At 40.7% G+C, this 19,145-nt stretch overlaps 1 non-coding gene across 1 annotated transcript; it reads left to right on the top strand.

The window, feature by feature from the left end:
* The first annotated feature begins 2,404 nt into the window (after positions 1–2,404).
* On the top strand, positions 2,405–2,476 carry TRNAC-GCA. The gene has a single exon. It is a non-coding gene; the product is annotated as a tRNA-Cys (tRNA).
* Positions 2,477–19,145: the final 16,669 nt, after the last annotated feature.

Below are 19,145 nucleotides of genomic sequence, written 5' to 3'. Positions count from 1 at the left end.
CCACGTGCAGGGAGGTCCACTTATTTTCTCCTGATCTGGGCTATTTCCTTCCCTTCCCTTACTTAGCCCTCCCTCTTTCTTGGGGAGCCAAGGTCTCCAGGAAAGCTATTTATTTCCTGGCCAGAGAGGCTGCAGCCCTAGCAATCCCAGGGACCCCCACATCTGCGCAGGCCAGCTAGGCTGGAGAAGCTGGAATTTCACAGCCTGGAGGTGATCAGGCCCAGTCGGGCAGCTTCACTCTTTTCTCTGCAGTCTCTGCCCTGGATGTAGGGACCAAGGAACCCTCTGCATGGGGACTGTATTCATTCCCTAGGGCTGCCATACAGGGTATTACAAATGGGGTGGCTTGAAACAACAGCAGTTTATTCTTGGACAGTTCTGGAGACCAGAAGTCAGAAGTGGAGGTACCAGTCAGGCCTGCTTCCTTGGTGACGCTGGCTAGAGCTCTTCCTTGCCTCCTCCGGGCTTCTGGTGTGGCCTCGCTCCTTGGTGCTTTGGCTTTTACAGATACTCGCTCCAGTCTCTGCCTCCATCTTCCCGTGACATTCTTTCGGTGTTTGTGTCTGTCTCCTTTCCTCTTCTTACAGGGGCACCAGTGATATTGGATAAGGGCCCACCCTAATGACCTCATCTTGAGCTCATTATATCTGCAAAGACCCTGTTTCCAAATAAGGTCCCATTCACAGGTACCAGAGTTTAGGGCTTCAACATATCTTTTTAGGCAACCCACTCAACCCAAAGCAGGGACCTCGTCTCTTGGTGAACACGCACAGTGAAGACCACCCCTGAATACCAGAGTTCGTTTCTTAAGTGGGCTATAATATGAAAAATATGGGAAGATATTCATGTGCGAAAGCCAGAATAGGGAGAAGGCACCTGGATTTGAACCCCAACTTCTTGACCTACAGTCCAGTGCCCTAAGCTGCGGCCCCAACACATCAGCAGGTCTTATGGGCCCTTTTCTCCACTGGGGTCACACTCAGGGCCCATGTTGATTATTAATTCTGCAAGGAGGTCCTGCTGTACTGTAGCCCTTGGGCCTCGATGCCTCTCCAGGATCCTCCCCCATCGTCTCACCCAACACTGCGCCATGACCATCCTCGAACTTTCTTGTCAAGCCTGCACCTGAATCCATTGCTCTTGCCGCCATTTTCACATGGAATTCCTTCCCACCTCCCTTGTTTATTAAGTAAGTCCTTCAAAATGCAAGGACCATTTTGAATAGGGAACGTGCCATTACCCTAGTTTCGGACAGGTGTGTAATTTATACCATCTCCTCTGTATTCCAAGAGCTATTATCATGCATTGCCATGACAGGCATTTCCATTAAACTTTTAGCTCCTGAGACCAGGAATTGTGTGGTTGTTAGAATCTTGGACACAGGAGGCACCTACTAGTGCTCGTTGAATTAAAGCATGAAACTCATCAAGGAATCTGGCTGTGCAGGGCTTCCCATGGCTCTGTTTAGCAGAGGCAGTAGGTTGCTAGTCTTTCTTAATATATTCCACTCTACTGAGAAGGCTGAGAAACCCCTAGGGCTGCAGTGATGGTCCCCCATGGCCATGTCCTGGCTACTCCTGACTTCTTTTAGAGAATCACTTTTCTCCTCATACTATAGACTATATTCTGAGTGTAAGCAGGTATACTCTTAGAAGACCTTACTCCTGAAATGGTTATACCACTCACGTACCTTAACCCCTGGTGGCAGTGGCTGGTCATGGATAGGCACAGAACTCAAGCCAAACCAACCAGAGTCCTTCTCTAGAATTTCTCTAAAATTTTTTCTTTTTTTTTCTTTTTTTGAGGCAGAGTCTCGCTCTGTCGCCCAGGCTGGAGTGCAGTGGCGCGATCTCGGCTCACTGCAAGCTCCGCCTCCCGGGTTCCCGCCATTCTCCTGCCTCAGCCTCCCAAGTAGCTGGGACTACAGGTGCCGCCACCACGCCCGGCTAATTTTTTGTATTTTTAGTAGAGACGGGGTTTCACCGTGTTAGCGAGGATAGTCTGGATCTCCTGACCTCGTGATCAGCCTGCCTCGGCCTCCCAAAGTGCTGGGATTACAGGCGTGAGCCACCGCACCTGGCCTTCTCTAGAATTTTTTAGACTCAAGTCTTTTTCTCTCTGGTAAGTGTGGAGCTGTGAACCTACAAATGTTGGAGGCAGGGTCTCAGCTGCGTGGAGAGATGAGTTTGAGACATTAAAGCTAACTTAAGAGGGAACCAAAGAATAAAGCTACAGGGAGAGAGTCCTGAGAACATTTGAGTTCCTGGAAGTCAGCTTCTTGTCTGATATTTATATTATCTTTTATTTTCTATCAGCTGAAATTTAATCTCTGCCACTTACCATCATGTTAATACACCATGATTCCAAAGCTGAAATAATATTAATAGAAATTATAATGGCAACAGGGGGTATAGCTCAGTGGTAGAGCATTTGACTGCAGATCAAGAGGTCCCTGGTTCAAATCCAGGTGCCCCCTAGTTTTCTTCACTTCTAGAATGCCTCTTTTAGTTTTCTTCACTTCTAGAATGCATCTTTTGGGAGAGAGTATTTGAGACAAAAAAGGTGATGAAGGAGAAACAATGAAAGGTTAAGAAGATGAAGAAATGGATGCTGGGTAAAAAGAATCAACAACTGTCCACCAGAGGGAGTGATATGGTCAGGTTGAAATCTGGAAAAAAAAAAAATCTAGTTTGGCCCAGCACTATCTGGGTTGGAAGAGAAGACAGGAAGAGATGCTAGACTACAATAATGATGTGCTGAACAGAGCTGGATTGAGTATTGTTCCTTCTCAACAATTAGCCTCACTGGAGGTCTAGTCCCAAAGCCCTTGCAATCTCTTTATATGGTTTGGCTCTGTATTGTCACCCAAATCTCTTGTTGAATTGTAATCCCCGATGTTGGGGTAGGGATCTAGTAGGGGGTGATCATGGGGCAGATTTTTCCCTTGCTGTTCTTGTGATAGCGATTGATTTCTCATGAGATCTGGTTATTTGAGAGTGTGTAGCACTTCCCGCTTTACTCTGTTTCTTTCCTGCCGGCCATATGAATATGTGCTTGCTTCTCATACTCCTTCTGTCATGACTGTAAGTTTCCTGAGGCCTTCCCAGAAGCAGAAGCCTGTACATCCCACAGAACTGTGAGCTGATTACACCTATTTTCTTTATAAATTATCCAGTCTCAGGTTTGTCTTTACAGCAGTGTGAGAACAAACAAATATACTTCTCTTTCCCTTCCCCCATTCTGTGGACAAGGATATCACAAGAAAATTTTTCTTTGGTGGTCTGCACATACGCTCAAGCCCAAAAGAGCTGTTGGCCTGGGGCACAGAGACCTCTCCTGGAGGCCTGAGACTAGGATGATGATCATGTTGTCTCTTGGGTACTCTGTATATATCTGCAATGGGAACAGTTCTCTGGCCCATGAGCTCCTTGAGTGCCAAAACAAAGTCTTCATCAGCTAGGGGTTCAGAGAACATGACACAGATTGGAACAGGTAGGAGCTCAATAAATGTTTGTTGAATACATGAACTAGTTATGACCTGTTTAAAAATTTTTAAATTTTAAACTCAAGGGGTACGTGTACAGGTTTGTTACATGGGTATAGTGAATAATGCTGATATTTGGGCTTCTAATGATCCCATTGCCAAACAGGTAGTTTATCAACCCTTCTCCCCCTCCCTCCCTCTCCCCTTTTGGATTCCTCAATGCTTATTGTTCCCATCTCTCTGTCCATGTGTATCTAATGTTTAGCTCCCACTTATAAGTGAGAACATGTGGTATTTGTTTTTTTGTTTCTGCGTTAACTCACTTATGATAATGGCCTCCAGCTGCATCCATGTTGCTGCAAATGATGTGATTTCATTCTTTTTTTTGTGTGACTGTGTAGTATTCCATGGCATATATGTACCACTTTTTTTTTTTTTTTTTGACAAGGCCTTGCTTTGTCACCCAGGCTGGAGTGTTGTGGTGCAATCATGGCAATCATGGGTCTCTGTATCCTCAACCTCCTGGGCTCAAGCAATCCTCCTGCTTCAGCCTCCTGAGTAGCTGGGACTACAGGCATGCACCACCATGCCTGGCTACTTTTAAAATTTTTTTGTAGAGATGGGGGTATCGCTATGTTGACCAGGCTGGTCTCTGGACTCAAGAGATTCTCCTGCCTTGGCCACCCAAAGTGTGGGATTACAGGCGTGAGCCACCATGCCTGGCCCCATATTCTCTTTATCCTATATACTGGTGATGGGCACCTGGGTTGATTCCATGTCTTTTTTTTTTTTCCTTGAGACAAAGTCTTGCTCTCTCCCCTAAGCTGGAATGTAGTGGCATGATCTCGGCTTACTGCAAGCTCTGCCTCCCAGGTTCAAGCAATTCTCCAGCCTCACTCTCCCAAGAAGCTGGGATTACAGGCATCTGCCATCATGTCCGGCTAAATATTGTATTTTTAGTAGAGACAGGGTTTCATCGTGTTGGCCAGGCTGGCCTTGAACTCTTGACATCAGGAGATCCACCTGCCTTGGCCTCCCAAAGTGCTGGGATTACAGGCAAGAGCCACTGCACCCGGCTTTCCATGTCTTTGCTATTGTGAATAGTGCTGTGATAAACATACAAGTGAAGGTGTATTTTTGGCAGAACGATTTATTTTCCTTTGGGTATATACCCAGTGTAGGATTGCTGGGTTGAAGGGTAATTCTATTTGTAGTTCTTTGAGAAATCTCCAAATTGCTTTCTACAGAGGCTGAACTAATTTACATTCCCACCAATATTGTAAAAGCATTCGTTTTTCTTTGCAACCTTGTCAACATCTGTTATTAAAAAAATTTTTAATAATAGCTATTCAGATTGGTGTGAGATGGTATCTCATTGTAGTTTTTATTTGCATCTCTCTGATGATTAATAATGTTGAGCATTTAAAAAACATGTTTGTTGGCTACTTGTTTGTCTTCTTTTGAGAAGTGTCCTATCATGTCCTTTGCCAACTTTTTAATGCAGCTATTTGTCTTTTTCTTATTGATTTGCTTATGTTTCTCATAGATTCTGGATATTAGACCCTTATTGGATGCATAGTTTGCAAATATTTTCCTCCAGTTGGTAGCATGTCTACTCTGTTAATAGTTTTTTTGTTTTTGTTTTTGGTTTTTGCTGTGTAGAAGTTCTTTAGTTTAATTAGGTCCTACTAGTCAACTTTTTGTTTTGTTGCATTTGCTTTTGAGGACTTAGTCATAAACTGTTTGCCTAGGTCAGTGTCCAGAAGAGTATTTCCTAGGTTTTCTTCTAGAATAAGACATTTACGTCTTTAATCCATCTTGAGTTAATTTTTATTTATGGTGAGAGGTAGGGGTCCAGTTTCATTCTTCTGCATATGGTTAGCCAGTTTCCCCAGCACCACTTACTGAATAGGCTATCCTTTCCCCACTAAAAAAAATCGATTTTGCTGAAGATCAATTGGTTATAGACGTGGCTTTATTTCAGTGGTCTCTATTCTGTTCCATTGGGCTGTGTCTATTTTTGTACCAGTGCTGTGCCATTTTGGTTATTGTAGACTGTCGTACAGTTTCAAGTTGGGTAATGTGATGCCTCCACCTTTGCTCTTTTTACTTAGGATTGCTTTGGCTACTTTACTGTTCCCATCTCTCTGTCCATGTGTATCTAATATTTACCTTCCACTTATAAGTGAGAACATGTGGTATTTGGTTGTTTCTTTTATGGTTCCATATGAATTAAGTTAAATTTATTCATTTATTTATTTATTTTTAAGACAGGGTGTTGCTCTGTCACCCAGGCTGGAGGGCAGTGGCACAATTTTAGCTCACTGCAACCTCCACCTCTCGGGCTCAAGTGATCCTCGCACCTCAGCCTCCTGAGTAGCTGGGACTACAGGTACACACAACCATGCCCAGCTAATTTTTGTATTTTTTTGTAGAGATGGGGTTTCGCCATGTTGCCCTGGCTGGCCTGACATTCCTGGACTCAAACAATCCACCCACCCCAGCCTCCCAAAGTGTTGGGATTATAAGCATGAGCCACAACACCTGGCCCCATATAAATTTTAGAATAGTTTTTTCTAATTCTGTGAAAAATCACGTTGGTAATTTGATAGGAATGACATTAAATCTATAGATTGCTTTGGGCAGTATGGCCATTTTAATGATATTGATTCTTCTAATCCATGAGTACGGAATATTTTTTCCATTCGTTTGTGTCATCTGATTTCTTTTATCAGTATTTTGTAGTTCTCTTTGTAGAGGTCTTTCAACTCCTTGGCTGGATGTATTTTTGCATGTGTGACTATTATAAATGGGATTGTATTCCTGATTTGGCTCTTAGCTGGAATGTCGTTGGTGTATAGAAATGCTACTGATTTTTCCATGTTGATTTTGTGTCCTGAAACTTTACTGAAGTAGTTTATCAGGTCTAGGAGTCTTTTGGTAGAATCTTTAGGGTTTTCTGGGTATAGAATCATATTGTCAGTGAAGATAAATAATTTGACATCCTCTTTTCCTATTTGGATGCCTTTTCTTGCCTGATTGCTTTGGCTGGGACTTCCAGTATTATGTTAAATAGGAGAGATGATAATGAACATCCTTGTCTTGCTCCAATTCTTAGGGGGAATGCTTCCAACGTTTGCCCAGTCAGTATAACATTGACTTGGGTTTGTCAGAGATGACTCTTATTGTTTTGAGGAATGTTCCTTTGATGCCTAGTGTATTGCAGGTTTTTTGTCATGAAGGGATTTTGGATTATATTAAATACCTTTTTCTGCATCTATTGAGATGAGCATATGGCTTTTGTTTTTAATTCTGTTTATGTGTTGAGTCACATTTATCGACTGCATATGTTGTACCACTCTTGCATCCCATGAATAAAGCCCTCTTGATTGTGGTGAATTAGCTTTTTGATGTGTTGCTGAATTCAGTACGATATTATTTTGTTGAGGAGTTTTGTGTCTATGTTCATCAGGAATAATATTGGTCTATAGTTTTTTTTTATTGTATCTTCATTTTGGTATCAGGGTGATACTGTTTTCATAGAATGAGTTAGGGAGGAGTCCCTCCTCCTCAATTTTTGGGAATTGTTTCATTGGGATTGGTACTAGCTCTTCTTTGTACATCTAGTGGAATTTGGCTGTGAATCCATCTGGTCCAGGGCATTTTTTTGGTAGGTTTTTAATTATTTAATTGCATTACTTGATATTGGCCTGTTCAGGAATTCTGTTTCTTCCTGTTTCACTCTTGGGATGCTGTATGTTTCCAGGAATTTATCCATTTCCTCTAGATTTTCTAGTTTGTGTGCACAAAGATGCTCATAGTAGTCTCTAAGAACCTTTTGTATTTCTGTAAGATCAGTTGTGATGTCTCCTTTGTCATTTCTGATTGTGCTTATTTGGATCTTCTCTTTTTTCTTTTGTTACTTTAGCTAGCAGTCTATCAATCTTGTTTATCCTTTCAAATTACCAATTTTTGGTTCTGTTGTTTCTTTCTATGGTTTTCTGGGGTCTCAATTTCATTTTGCTCTGATTTTGGTTATCTTTTCTTCTGCTAGCTTTGGGTGTAGTTTGTTCTTGTTTTTCTATTTCCTTTAGGTGCAAGGTTAAGTTTTTGATTTAAGATCTTCCTATCTTCTTTATGTAGGCATTTAATACTGCTTTTGCCACATCCCAGAGGTTTTGGTATGTTGTGTCTCTACTTTCTTTGTTTCGGATAATTTTTAAATTTCTGCCTTAATTTTGTTGTTTATAAAAAAGTCATTCAGGAGCAAGTTGTTTAGTTTTTGTATATTCTTGTGGTTTTGAGAGTCCTCTGGATATTTATTTTTATTTTTATTCCACTGTGGTCTGAGAAAATGCTTGGTATAATTTTGATTTTTTAGAATTTTGTGAGACTTGCTCTATGACCAAGCACGTGGTCAATCTTAGAGTATGTCTCATGTGCAGAAGAGAAGAATGTACATTCCGTGATAATTTCGGTGGAGTGTTCAGCAGACATGTATTAGATCTAATTGGCCAAGTGTCAAATTTAAGCCTGGAATTTCTCTGTTAGTTTCCTACCTCCCTGACCTAATTCTGTCAGTGGGGTGTTGAAGTCACACAAATTATTATATGGTTGTCAAAATCTTTTCTTAGGTCTGGAAGTAATTGTTTTATAAATCTGGGTGCTCCAATGTTGGGTGAGTATATACTTAGGATAGTTAAGTCTTTTTTTTTTTTTTTTTTTTTCTGAGATGGAGTCTCACTCTGTTGCCCAGGCTGGAGTGTGGTGGTGTGATCTTGGCTCACTGCTATCTCCACCTCCTGGGTTCAAGCAGTTCTCCTGCCTCAGCCTTCTGAGTAGGTGGGATTACAGGCGTGCACCACTATACCCGGCTAATTTTTGTATTTTTTAGTAGAGATGGGGTTTCACCATGTTGGCCAGGCTGGCCTCAAGCAATCCACCTGCCTCAGACTCCCAAAGTGCTGGGATTATAGGCGTGAGGCACCGTGCCTGGACCAGGATAGTTAAGTCTTCTTGTTGAATTGAATCCTTTATCATTATGTAATGTCCTTTTTTGTCCTTTTTTACTCTTGTTAGTTTAAAATTGATTTTATGTGATAGAAGAATCGTGACCTCTGTTCTTTTTTTGTTTTCCATTTGCATCATAGATCTTTCTCCATCCCTTTGCTTTAAGGCTGTGGGTGTCATTGCATGTGAGATGGGTGTCTTGAAGACAGCAGAAGGAAGGGTTTTGTTTTTTTTTTAAATCTAATTTGCCACTCTATGCCTTTTAAGTGGAGTGTTTAGGCAGTTTACTTTCTTTTTTTTTCTTCTTCTTCTTTTTTTTTTTTTTTTTTTTTTTTTGAGACTGAGTCTTGCTCTGTCACCCAGGCTGGAGTGTAGTGATGCGATCTGGGCTCACTGCAAGCTCCGCCTCCCAGGTTCACGCCGTTGTCCTGCCTCAGCCTCCCGAGTAGCTGCGACTGCAGACGCCCACCACCACGCCCGGCTAATTTTTTGTATTTTTTTTTAGTAGAGACGGAGTTTCACTGTGTTAGCCAGAATGGTCTCAATCTCCTGATCTCGTGATCTACCCGCTTTGGCCTCTCAAAGTGCTGGGATTACAGGCGTGAGCCGCCACACCTGATAGGCAGTTTACTTTCAAGGTTAATGTTGATATGTGAGGTTTTGTTCCTGTCATAGCATTGCCATGTAGTTGCTTTGTAGTTTCAATTGTGTAGTTGCTTTATAGAGTCTGTGGGCTATGTGCTTGCATGTGCCTTTGTGGAGGCAAATTTCGTTCGTTTGTTTCCATGTTTAGAACTCTGTTAAGCATCTCTTGTAGGGCCAGTCTGGTGGTGACAAATTCCCTTAGCAATTGCTTGTGTGAGAAAGACTTTATTTCTCTTTTGTTTACGAAGCTTACTTTGGTGGGATATAAAATTCTTAGCTGGCATTCTTTTTCTTTAAGAATGCTAAAAATGGGCCCTCAATCTCTTCTGGCTTGTAAGGTTTATGCTGAGAAGTCCACTGTTAGTCTGATGGGTTTTCCTTTAGAACTGATATAATCCTTTTCTCTAGTTGCCTCTAAGATTTTTTTTTTCTTTCACTTTGACCTTGGATAGTCTGGTGACTATGTGCCTTGGAGATGACTTTCTTGTGTAGTATCTCGTAAGAGTTCTCTGGATTTCTTATATCTGCCTGTCAATCTCTCTAGCAAGATTGGGGAAGTTTTCCTGATTTATACCCTCAGATATATTTTCCACGTTGCTTACGTTTTCTTCTTTTCTCTCAAGAATACCAGTAAGTCATAGATTTGGTTGCTTTACGCAATCCCATATTTCTTGAAGGCTTTGTTCATTTAAAAAGAATACTTAAAAATTTGTGTGGGTTGAGTAAAAAGAGTGGTCTTTGAGCTCTGAAATTCTTTATTCTGCTTGGCCTAGTCTGTCGTTAAGGCTTCCAACTGTATTTTGAAATTCCTGTAGGGAGTCTTTCAATTCCAGAAGTTTTGTTTGGTTCTTTCTTAATATAGCTATGTCTTCTTTCAAATCTTGGATGGTTTTTCTGGCTTCTTTGTGTTGGGTTTCAACTTTCTCTTGGATCTCATTGAGTTTTCTTGCCATCTATATTTTGAATTCTATATCTGTCATTTCAGACATTTCATTTTGGTTGGGATCCATTGCTTAGAAGCTGGTGGGATCCTTTGGAGGTGATGAAACACCCTGGCTTTTTGTATTGCCAGAGTTCTTGTGCTGGCTCCTTTTCAGCTGAGAGAGCTGATGCCTTTTTTTTTTTTTTTTTTTTTTTTTTAAATTTGCTATCATTTGGGTGCGGTTTCATGACATTTTATTCTTTTATCCCTTAGGGGTATGACTCTGGTGTATATTGTGTGTGATTGATTGGTTGGCTATATTTCTGGGTGCTTACAGGATACCATGGCTCTTGTTGTCTACATTGTTCCTTGGATGCAGATAGGTAGCTTTCTCAGATGTTGCTTGTAGTAGTGATGTAATTTTACTTGGTGGTGTAAGTCAGGCTTCTGTCTAGCAGGTGCGCTTAAGAGTAAGAGCCGACAGGTAGGGATGGGGGTAGAGGCAATGTCGAAATGAAAAGGGCGCCCTCTTCAGGCATGCATTCATCTTCAGTGGGGTGGAGCAGCTGGAGACACTGTCTCTTTCCACCCCAACAGGAGGAGCCACTGCTGAGTATGCAACAGTGCATCGAGGAGGGGCACCAGCGGTAAGAGATGACCCCCCCCCTTGATGTCTGTTCTGGTCTTTGGTGTGCCTTCTACAGAAGCTAGCATGGTGCTTGCATTTCCTTTGACCTAAGGGTGGCTTTGACATACTGTGCTCCCCACCTTCTTAGAGGGGACCATGCCAAGAGTTAGATTTCCATGGGAGTGGAGTGCACTGCCCTCCAGCTTCTCAAATGGTGGTGGGGCACCCCCCAACTGACCAAGAGAGTAGGCTGGGGCACCCAGCACTCACACACGCAGACTGGTTCCAGGTCACAAAACTGCCCCTGTGTTGCCATCCAGGAGAAACCTTGGCTTCAGCCGCTCTCCTGCTGCAGCCTGCAGCAGGAGAGAGCCTAATTCCCGCACCTACTGCTGTGCACCTCCATATTTGTTGCTCAATTCTGGCTGTGGAGGGCTTTTCCCCCATTCCAAAGCAAGTGCTCCAATGTCTAGCTGAGACTAAAATGCCTGTTATGGCCACTGCTGCCACGTTGCCAAATAATGTCTCTTTCTCAAAATGGTGCCAGCTGTGAGCTTGTGACTGGAGCAGGTGGAGCCCCTCTCAGGAAATCATGGGAAAAAGCTGTGGGGAGTGTGGTTTGCTGGACTGTCAGTCTCACAGAAGTCTGTGGCAGGGCACCGGATATTGTTATAGGTATGCATAGGAGAGTCTGGCTTCCTTATCCCTCAACTGGGCAGTGGCCATGGCCACATCAGTTTAAATTCAGGCTGAAGGTGGGGCCCAACCCAGTGTTAAACCCTCAAAATGGCATCTTGGGCCTAGGACCAGAGAGAGAATGGGGCACCACCCAGACAAGCAGTGTGAGCAAGAAGCTGTGGGGAGTGCAGTGTGCTTGCATCCCAGTCTCAACAGCAGCTCATAGCAGGGTGGCAAGTACCCTTCTGGATGCATGGAAGTGGCCATTCTCCCTCCTCCCTCCTTGGAACAGTGCACCAGCTGCAGCCATTCTATAGATCCCAGGAATCTGAGACAGCAGATCATTGCTGGGGAAAAGTCATACAACTATGTTGATTAGACTCACCTGTGACCGCTACTTGGCACTTAACATTGCCAGGCAAGCTTGTTAGTTTATGTAATACACTTGCCTTATCACCTCCCGAGATGGCTCTTTTACCTCTTTTATTCTCTTCTCAAATCCTCGACATGCCCTTATCATCTTCTATTGTAGTTGAATATGCAAAAGTTGTCAGAATCAAAATGGAATCACTTGTGTTAAAAAACACTTACAAATAGAGTTGGGGAAGGTCATGAAGAGAGGGTTCTCTGCACCAGTGCCTGATAACAAGGACTATCACAGAAGACTGCAAAACCCACAAGGTTCCACAAAGGTCATTGCAACCTTACACACACAAAATATACTTCTGTGAGAACATCTGTCCAGAAACTGCTAACCTTGGACTGGCACCCTCTTATTATTGATCCTTAGTGTCAAGGATAATTGTCTCAAAGCAATTATATAATTCTCACTTTTTTCATTAAAAACTTTTGTCTTTCTTTGCTACCATGAATACACACATAGTTACTAGGGCACACATATTCCCATTGCAATGCTCTATTTCCAAATAAGCATACTTTTTAGAGTCTCCCTCTGTATTTCTTAGTTTGACAAAATGGTGTCTCAGGAGTGGGACTGAAGTGAGCTCAGCTTCAATGGGTTGGTGGCTCCAGAATCAAGTGTGGTACCACCTGAGCTCTTTGCACTCTGCTTCTGTCAGTTACCTTTTCTGCCCTGGTGAATCTCCTCTTGAGTTTTTGGACTCCCTTTCTTTGGTGAGTTCTTTTTTATTTTATTCATGTTCTGATTTGGCTATAAGGCCTCCTCAATAGAGAACTTTGCATCTCTCCTGGGATGACAGAAGACTTTGTTTTTCTGGCAAACCATTTCTAGTATAAGGACAATGTTCTTCTGGTTTCAGTACTCTGGTTTCTACAGAATTTATGTTCTGTCTGGTTTTCCATGCCTGGTTTAACATTTTGTTTGGTCTGTACATTAGTCTGTTCTTGCATTGCTATAAAGAAATACCTGTGACTGAAGAATTTAAAAAGAAAAGAGGTTTGATTGGCTCACAGTTCTTCAAGCTGTACTGGAAGCATGATGCTGGCATCTGCTTGGCTTCTGGGGAGGCCTCAGGGAACTTTCAACAATGATGGAAGGTGAAGGGGAAGCAGGTACTTCTTATGTGGCTGGAGCAGGAGCAAGCCAGGTGGGGGAGGTGCTACACACTTTTAAATTACCAGTTCTCAAGAGAACTCACTTACTCACTCACTATCACGAGAACAGCACCGAGGGGATGGTGCTAAACCATTCATGAGAAACCACCCCCATGATCCAATTGCCTCCCACTAGGCCCTGCTCCAACATTGGGGATTACAATTTGACATGAGATTTGAGTGGGGACACAGATCCAAACCATGTCAGTCTGCATACCTGGCTTAAAATTTTTATGAGCACTCTTACTTTTGGTTTCATTTTGGTTAGGTCACGTGTATCCGTAAGTGATTTGGCTCTTTTCTCCCTTGTTTGTTTCTGAACATGTTCTGAGAGAAAAAAAAAAAACATTCTAAATGGTGAACATAAGATGACCAATTAAAAGCTACTAGGTGGTCACTGCTATCTATCACGCCAGTTCAAATTACTGACATTCTTTGACAGGATTTCTATGATTTTTTTTTTTTGCCCTTGAGAGATTAACAAGAAATGGAATGCGATTATCAAATTCTAAAGGCATACCACAAAAACCTTCCTTTGGGATTCCAGTCAGCTGTATTATAGCTTATTCTCATGCACATTTTAAAATGGGCAAATTACACCAATAAAAATTTAGAGCACAAATGGTCATTATTCACAGTCTCTAAGAAAACTGCAACCAACTATAGGGTTGAGCCTTCCAAGTTCTCACTCTACTTTTTTCTGCTTTTTTTTTTTTGACTCTGATGACTTCTCTTGGCATTAGGATGAATTCACTGGTTATGGCATTCCAGCCTCTGTCTCTCTCTCTCTCTCTCTCTCTCTCTCTCTCTCTCTCTAGATAGATAGATAGATAGATAGGGGTGTGTGTGTGTGTGTGTGTGTGTGTGTGTGTGTATATATATATCTTTATATATATATATATAAAGATAGGGTCTCACTCTGTCACCTAGGCTTGAGTGCAATGGCATGATCATAGCTCACTGCAGCCTCCAACTCCTGGGATTAAGTGATCCTCCTGCCTCTTGAGTAGCTAGAACCACAGGTGAGTACAATCACACCCAGCTAATTTTGTTGTTTCTTTGTAGAGACAGGGTCCTCACTATGTTACCCAGGATGGTCTTGGACTCCTGACCTCAAGCTATCCTCCTGCCTCGGCCTCCCACAGCTGGGATTACAGGTATGAGCCACCATGTCCAGCCCCCAGCCAAGATTATTTAAAAAGGAGTCTTAAAGGGCTTTCAAATTAATAGCTTTACATATTACAATACCTCCATGGCAACTAACAACCTAGATACCTTTTGGAAATGAAAATTTAGGTTTGCCCAACTAACAACTGCTCAAGGTGATGGAACAATTAATTAAAGGATTGACATTCTAAAGGAAAATAACTAAATAAATATTTATAAAAGTTAGGCTACCAGATCAAACAAGTCAACACCTTGAGCTCAGAGTAATAATATAAGGAAAGTGTCTCCATCCAGCATAAAAATTGCTTTACCACACAGGGGCAAAGCAATTAAATGAGCAGTCACAGAAAATATATAATAATTAACCCAAATACCTGTTAGTTTATGTGACTTACATAAATCTTTGATAAATAAGCTAGTTTTAATTTGTTGATAAAAATAGAAATGCCTTCAAAATGGTCAGCATATACTTTTGCCTGGGTTTGCTGGCCAGATAAGATTATTTTGTTATTAGTTTTTTAGACAGTGTCTTACTCTGTTGCCTAGGCTGGAGTGCAGTGGCATGATCTTGCCTCACTGCAACCTCTGCCTCCCAGGTTCAAGCAGTTCTCCTGCCTCAGTGTTCTGAGTAGCTGGGATTACAGGTGTCCGCCACCATACCCAGCTAATTTTTGTAGTTTTAGTAGAGACAGGATTTTGCCATATTGGCCAGGCTGGTCTTGAACTCCTGACCTCAGGTGATCCAGCTGCCTCAGCCTCCCAAAGTGGTAGGATTACAGGCGTGAACCACTGTGCCTGGCCTGGCCAAATGGGATTATATTTGCCTCTGCTAAATGGTTTAAGGTAATAAAACTAGAAGCCCTGCCCCCAAACAGAATAATCTTTGTTTTTGTAACTCTTTGATAAATAAGATGAATTTAACATTGTTGATTTAGTGAAACCAGTTGTATCTTCTGAGGTATTGGCAAAATATCCACATATTCAAAGTTAAGGTTGTTACTCAGGTGAATACCTGATATTCACAGGCTACAGAAAAGGGCTAAAAGGGAAATAACTTAAAATAATTACTAGTTTTTTCTACTATTTTAGTTTTCATAAATAATCTGGGTATAATTGTTTAAATCAATATAAATGGGATTCACATTTATTAAACTTTTCATGCAATTTGAAATCTTAACATTATGTATGTTAAATTAAGTGATACTAAATGTCTGGGTTATTTTTAAATAAGACAAAATACTAAAACATAAATTGCTAAACATAAATATAAGCTTATTCTTGGCTTCTTAAATTTTATAGGAAGACTAAATACATTTGGGTCTACTAATACAAAATAAAAATTATGTTATGGGAAAACATATTTCTAACAATTATAACATGGTTCTCAATCTATAAAATACTAATACGTGACAGGCAGTTCAAAATTTTTTCCTTCCTAGGTTTTCACTAGAATTTAAGGTTACTAATAGTTAAAAATACTAATTAATATATATGATTCTGTCTACAAAATACACAAAAATCATGTGTTTTGATGAGAAAAATTAGAAGAAAGGCTTTAAAAATGTGTTCTTTATTGAGAAAAACCAGTAATTTTGTCCAATTCAGAGATTATTTAAAGGCTGTTTCGAGATGTGTGTTTAGGAATGAAACAGAAACAATATAGAAATAACCAGTAAGTAGAAGAGAGATATGAAGAAACTAATAGATATGGAGCTGTATTTTTGGTAAGGAAGGTTAAAAAGAAAAGAGAATAATTTTATATGAGAAATAATCTTGTGTGGTACATTTTTGGCCTAAAGTAAAATGACTTCTTATTTGGGAAAGAAAAAGTATAGGACAAAGCAGAAAGTCTAAGCATGTCATGGAAGGTCTGTGCAAGTTGTGAAAGATTTATGAAGGATGCATTTATGAAAGAACTTTTTTGTGTGTGATCAAGTAGGCTATAATTAGAAGGCAATTATTAAAATTATTTCTAAACATTGAGGTTTTATGTTAAAAATATGCTAATATAAAACTAAAAATGTGGTCCCTTATGTTAGAACAAGGTTTTCTTGAAGTAAAATTATAAGAAGTTTTGATTTTAATTATGAAATGTTTAACAGCCATATTCTAAACTGCAGACTCTTCCTGTTTTACAGTTTCTATTTATGTCACATTTCATCCTGAGATGTATTTAATTTCCCTAGTTTCAGTTGAAAATGTTGTCTTCATCATTTAGAATGGTAATTTTATTTCTTGAGGTAGAGTTTTCCTCTACCTCAAGGTACATATCTTAGAAATTCAACTTCCCAGATTCATATCTCACAAGTTGAACTTTGGCTGTGTCTCCCTGCAGGTGATTTGAAAATAATATATTCATCGTTTTGCCTGGCTGGGGTGATAATTTTAACTTTTTCATCAGCTCAGTCCTCTAGTTCTAACTCTGCTGGTATGGCCTGACACTGAAATGCTTATCTTGAAGGTCTAGAAGAGAAATGTTTTTGTTTAATATAACTTGATTTCTTGATGTTTCTGAATTGTTTCATGTAACCAGGAACTTCCCATGCTTTTACCAAGAGCCATGCATTCTGCTGCTCAGGGTACTAGTTTTTTGTTTACATTCCTCTATAATGTGTTGTACACTCATAACCTTGGACACACAATCTTTCTGTGTGTTTTTAAGTTTAAAGAACTTTTTCATCAGGTTCAACTTCCATGTTATATAAGTGAGCTTCCTGTAAGAATAAGCAATCACACTGCAGGATGTTTGTCTTATCTTTTTGGTAACTGTTCTAAGAAACAAAGATTTTACCTTTTATCAAGATGATTTTCTATGTTGTCTTTATTAGGTTTTTGATTACTTAGGAAAACTGAGCTTTGAAAGCTTTAAGGCTACAAAAAAAATCCATGTAACTTTCTGTATTGCTTTTGAATTTTTTTAACTATCACTATGGTTAAATGAATGACTATTATTTCACAGTGACCTGTGATCCTGTTTTAATCAGGTGTTTAAAAACTTTTGGCATCTTTGACAGGCTTCCCCAGTATAAAAATTCTAAATTAAGTCTTTCTGACCTGGAATTTGCTTTGTGATTTTTCCAGTTGAGCCCCAGGAGAGCATCAAAAGATGTATCTCTCATTTTATAGAGATAGTAAATGATTAGGCTAGTTTGGCAAATTATATGGGATGCATTGCCAGATGATAAGTGACGCTAGATTTTTTTCAGTCACATTTGTGATATGTTATTTTAATTTTTATATTTTGAGATGGAGTCTCACTCTGTTGCCCAGGCTGGAGTGCAGTGGTGTGATCTCAGCTCACTGCAACCTCTGCCTCCTGGGTTCAAGGGATTCTTCTGCCTCAGCCTCCCGAGTAGCTGGGATTACAGGTGTGTGTTGCCACACCTGGCTGATTTTTGTATTTTTTTTAGAGACAGGGTTTCACTGTGTTGGCCAGGCTGGTCTCAAACTCCTGACCTCAGTTAATTCACCCACCTTGGCCTCCCAAAGTGCTGGGGTTACAGGTGTGAGTCACCACACCCAGCCACATTTGTCATATGTTATTGACCTGAATGTTCCAAAATTGTATTAAACTCCTAAAGATATAATGTCACTAGACATAATTTGGGTTATGTTGTATGCCACAAAAATAACCAAATTTCTGTGTCAATTGCTGATGATAATGAACTTACATCAGATTTTTAAACATGATTATTTTAAGTTTTTGTCATCCACTGTTATTGTTTTGATTGTTCTCTAAAAGCATTTGGAATCAGATTCATGGATGAGATGCTAACAAGTACACTTAAATACAGACTTCTAATAATTTTAATATCAATTAACTAAATAAAAATCTTTAGGCCAGGCACAGTGGCTCACACCACTGTGGCCAATCATTTCCCTCCAAAATGGGACCAGAGCAGCAATTTGGAACAGGTCCATCTCAGCACCAAGGAACAAAATCCTAACTACGGAGTGATTTGATCAGCAATGCTTTTAGAGAAAGACCTTGATCAAAAGGGGGAAAGGTGGAAGTTGTCAGAATCAAAATGGAGCTACTTGTATTAAAAACTCTGACAGGCCAGGTGCGATGGCTCATGCCTGTAATTCCAGCACTTTGGGAGGCCGAGGTGGGCAGATCACGAGGTCAGAAGATCAAGACCATCCTGGCTAACACAGAGAAACCCCATCTCTACTAAAAATACAAAAAATTAGCCATGTATGGTGGCACACGCCTGTAGTCCTAACTACTCGGGAGGCTAAGGCAGGAGAATCTCTTAAACCCAGGAAGTGGAGGTTGCGGTGAGCCGAGATCACACCACTGTACTCCAGTCTAGGTGACAGAGTGAGACTCCATCTCTAAATAAATACATAAATAAATAAACACTGACAAATAGAGCTGGAGAAGGCCATAAAAAGGAAGGGAGGGTTCTTTTTTTTAAAAATTTTGAGATTTTGTCTCACTCTGTTGCCCAGTCTGGAATGCAGTGGTGCAGTTTTGACTCACAGCAACCTGTGCCTCCCAGGCTCAAGCAATCCTCTTGCCTTAGCTTTCCAAGTAGCTGGAACTACCGGCACATGCCACCACATCTAGTTAATTTTAAAAATATTTTCTAGAGACAAGGTCTCACTATATTGCACAGCCTAGTCTTGAACTCCTGGGCTTAAGTGATCCTCTTGCCTTGTCCTTCCAAAGTGCTGGGATTACAGGTGTGAACCACCATGCCCAGCGAAAGGGAGGGTTCTTATGCATGAATGCCTGATAACAAGAACTATCACAAAAGACTCTGCAAAACCCATAACTTTGCACAAAGGCCATTGCAAACTTACACACACAAAAATGCTTCTACAGGGACATCTGTTCAGTTACTGCCTGTCCAGTCTTGCACTGGTGCTGCTTTTGTTATTTATCCTTGTAGCCAAGAATTATCTCAAAATAATTATATAATCCTCACTTTTCCTTTAATAACCTTTGTCTTCCTTTACCTCCTTGAATATGCAAATAGTTTACTATGGCACACGTATTCCCATTGCAATACTTACTCCCAAATAAACAT

The sequence above is a fragment of the Papio anubis genome, chromosome 4, assembly GCF_008728515.1.
Source record: "Papio anubis isolate 15944 chromosome 4, Panubis1.0, whole genome shotgun sequence".
Lineage (NCBI taxonomy): Eukaryota > Metazoa > Chordata > Mammalia > Primates > Cercopithecidae > Papio > Papio anubis.
The sequence above is the reverse complement of the archived record's forward strand: the minus strand, read 5'-3'. Positions and strand labels throughout refer to the sequence as shown.